The 3,987-nt window shown below is 35.3% G+C and overlaps 1 non-coding gene across 1 annotated transcript; it reads left to right on the plus strand.

Annotated features, from left to right (window-relative positions):
- Positions 1-2,457: 2,457 nt before the first annotated feature.
- Positions 2,458-2,564, plus strand: LOC124886270. Its single transcript, XR_007043356.1, has one exon. It is a non-coding gene; the product is annotated as a small nucleolar RNA R71 (small nucleolar RNA).
- The last annotated feature ends 1,423 nt before the right edge of the window (positions 2,565-3,987 follow it).

Here is a 3,987-nt window from a genome sequence, read left to right on the forward strand (position 1 = left end):
AAGGAATCAATTCAAATCCTCGATTGAGAAGAAATCTCTTGGGTTTCCTTATGAAGAGTAGCAACTGAAGGCTATAAAAAGTGAAGACTCAGGACAGACATGGGTTATCCAAATTCAAGCAGAGAATTCAAAGTGTCTCAATCTTAGTCTCACAAGGATTTGTAACTTTTAGTTTACGATTTTTATATAAAGAGTAAGATCAAGTATACTTTGTAACATCAACTGAAGCTGTGTCACAAAATCCAAAGTGCAAAATAAACCTTCAAAACTTCTTTCCTGTCATTGTAATCAAGATCATTATTCAACGATCTAAGAAATCTTTTAAACCTAAGGGGATTGGAAGTAGGCACCACAGTGGTGTTTCAAACCAGTATAAATCCTTGTGTAATTACTTTATGTTCTGTTACTTACTTGTTTAATTATTTTAAATCTAATATATTTATAAGTGCACTGATCTGTAAGAAAGTCGATGGTAAGGAGTTAGTAGTCGACTCATATAAAAATTTCATTTCACGCCTTTTGAATTTCAAACCCAACTATTAACCAAGGAGTTTTATTCAAGCATTTTTCAACATGGTATCGTCATACCAATATGTTTGTAAGCAAATTCAGTAATAGCAAACTAGTCCATTTAACCATTAGACTCCCAAGTTCCTTTTAAATTAGAAAACCTTGTCCACAAAGGGCATTCCAAAACCATTGTTATCCATTTATCCTTTAATGCAATCTTTTCAAAGGATAAGTTATACTATGTGAATATTCATATTAAAACAATGATTGTAAAGTGGGTTGAGGTTAATGCCATTATCAAGCAAAAATTTCATCAATTTGGGGAAACCTATGTCTCTCATTCCAATGATTATAACAATGCACCTAATCAATACCACAAAACCACCAATTAAAGAATAAATAACACATTTAAAACATGGGAAAAACAATTCCAGTAAAATAATAAAAATCCCTCAACCCAATTTCAAATCCAACAATATAAACTCATGAATATTGGATCAATTTCTACCAAAATGTAAAATACAAGTTAAGAAATGAGAAACATGCCTAAAATATAGAACAATTTGAAGAGAATTCAAAGATTGGAGCCTGAATTGTGAATTCCTTGTGAAACCCTTGAATTTTCTTAGGTTGGGAATGAAACAAAAACTAGATAAAAAATATATAGCAGCATGGCACACCACTATCATAGAGCTTAGCCTCTAGTCCACTCTCTTATCGTAGAGGCTAAGTGGTGTGGCACACTACTATCATAGAGAATTACTACCTTGGGATCCCAAAATGGCCCTGAACCCCTTTTAAAAACTCCAAGACTTTCTAAAAATAGCCTTTTAACATCTCTAGTCATAATTCAAGTAAAAAATTAACATTATGCACACGGGAGGGTAAAAAGTTAAATAGTAAAAATTTTATAGGGTCTTGTATGCACTCCTTAGTAAGTGCTACAATCTCAATATCCTCCATCTTGATCTTGTGAGTCACTACAACCTTCAAGTACTTAGTGTACTTGGGCATTTCTTGCAAAACATCAAATATGGAAGGTTAATGTAGAGCTCTCTGAACATGTCCTAGAACATTGGTCTTTCATTATCTGTAACTTTAGTTTTTAGGTACTCAGACTTTCTCAAATTATTAACAACTTTATTTTCAACCTGTGGTGGAACTAACTCTGTATTTAACTCCTTATTTGCCTTTAGAGGCCTAACTTTAAGATATTTACCACTCCTCAAGGTGATTGACATTACTTTCTTTGGAGGTTCATTATCACTTGGCATACCACCTTGAGGCTTGGTGTTCTATGCTTAAGCTAGTTGCCCCAATTGCCGCTCTAATTGCTTTTGCGTAATTTTTTGATTTTTTATTTCAGTAGACATCTGTTCTTGATTGGCCAGGATCTTTTTCAATGACTCCTCAATATTGCTAGCCTATGTATTATGCTTATACTAGAATTGCTGAGGTTGATTTGCACCCCATGAATAATTTATTTGACTCTGTCATTTGTTGTTGTAGGCATTCCCATAAGTACCTTTTTGTGTGTTGCCTATAAAGCTCACCAATTTAGGATTTGTACCACACAAGTCGACAAAGTACCTATTGTTTCCACATATCTCAAACAATGATAGAGCTTGCTATACTATATTCACCTGAGCCTGAGTTTGTTCCACACCTAACTTATTGAATTGAGTCATCATCTTATGTTGCATAGCTGAAAATTAGGCGGCTAAGGCTATGATATTATCCACTTCTAACATATTGGTAGAATTTTTCACTGCACATCTCGATATATCATAATGCCAGTCACATTTCCCTTGTGCAATGAAGTTCAACAAGGTATAATGCTCATCATATTTTTTTCTCTAGTGCCTGACCACCTACAACTGAATATAACAAAATTTTTGTATTGTGGTCAAGGGCCTCTACAATAGTGTGATCAGTATCTCATTGGACTGGTAGTGATATGGACAGTACCAAAGAAAATATTTAAAACTCTCCCAAACATGATAGAGGTTCTCATCTGGCTTTTGCTTAAAGATCAAAATCTCACTACATAGTCTCACAGCTTTTCCAGATGAGAAGAAACGGATGAGGAGTTTTAGGGCCAAATCATCCCATGTCATGATAGAACCTGTTGGATCAGTGCTCAACCAATTTTTTTCTTCCCCCAATAGTGAGAAGGGGAAGAGTGTAAGCCTCACATAATTAGTTGACACACCCATGGTAATGAAAGTGTCACCGATCTCCAAAAAATTTTGCAAGTGGACTTGTGGATCTTTATGTGACAACTTGGAAATTGTTCACTGCTATGCAGAAACTGCACCATATTCTACTTTAGTTCAAATCTTCCTCCAGGTGTCAGTCTTCAAATTGCGGAGGTCATATTACTCACAAGTGGGATTGCCACTTTGTGAACAGTCTCGCAGACTAGTAGATCTTCAGCTACGGGTACAGAATATGTTCTTATTCTTGAATCTATGGAATTCGGTAGAGAAGGAATGCTTTTTTCCTCCATTGGTATAAGCATTACTTAAGTTCAGGATCTGGCTTAACCAATTCCTTTCCCTTGCTAGCTTACTCACTTTTTAATCCTGTGCCAGCAAATTCAGAAGCCAAGATCAAGGGACTATCACCAAAGTAATCCAAAATCAAAATTAAACCGAGACAATTTCCAAATTACAAGTCCTTGTCAACGATGCCAAAAACTTGTTGCATCCAACAACACACGCAAGTGTACATGGTCCACCCAAGTAATATAGTGTCCTTAAGAAAGCCAAGTATCAAGCCTATGGGGACTAGTGTTAAGAAACTATCCAATTCTAGTTCAATAATTAAGATTAAACTAGTGTAAACGTAACCACAAGAGTTGGAAAGTTACGATCAAACATAAACTAAAACAATATGATAAAGTAAAGGTTTGAATAGTTATGGGGAGAAACCCAAGGTTAAGGAAACAATTAATAACCACAACCAATTCAATTCACAACAAGAGTAATCATGTTCTTGGCCTTAACCCCGAAAAAGGATCTATAGCGATCATAGACATACACATAATCAAAATCAATGAATCCATGTTATAATCCATAAACACACTAAAGTAAAGGAATAAAGACCCTAATTGAAGTGTTATCCAGCATATATTGAAAGCCCAAGGTCATCCAAGGTAATTATACAAGAGTTTAAGTGTTCTATTTATAATAGGACAAAGCTGCCCATTTTTAATATAGCAGCGTTCCATGCCAATATCGCTCCATGTAGGCAGAGTGGTATGAAACTATCATTCCTAGATATTGGAATTGTAACTCCACATGAAACCAAGGGCATTCCACACCCTTATCATGGTGCATAGGGTTCGTGGCATGCCAAGTAGTCCAAATTTTCTAGATTCCATGTGTATGTCCTTTCATTCCAAGCTTTACGGTGGTCTTTCCTCTTGATTTCCAGATTTTTTATCATCCATTTATCAACTTGATAAACTCACAA

The sequence above is a fragment of the Capsicum annuum genome, chromosome 7, assembly GCF_002878395.1.
Source record: "Capsicum annuum cultivar UCD-10X-F1 chromosome 7, UCD10Xv1.1, whole genome shotgun sequence".
In the NCBI taxonomy this organism is placed as follows: Eukaryota; Viridiplantae; Streptophyta; class Magnoliopsida; order Solanales; family Solanaceae; genus Capsicum; species Capsicum annuum.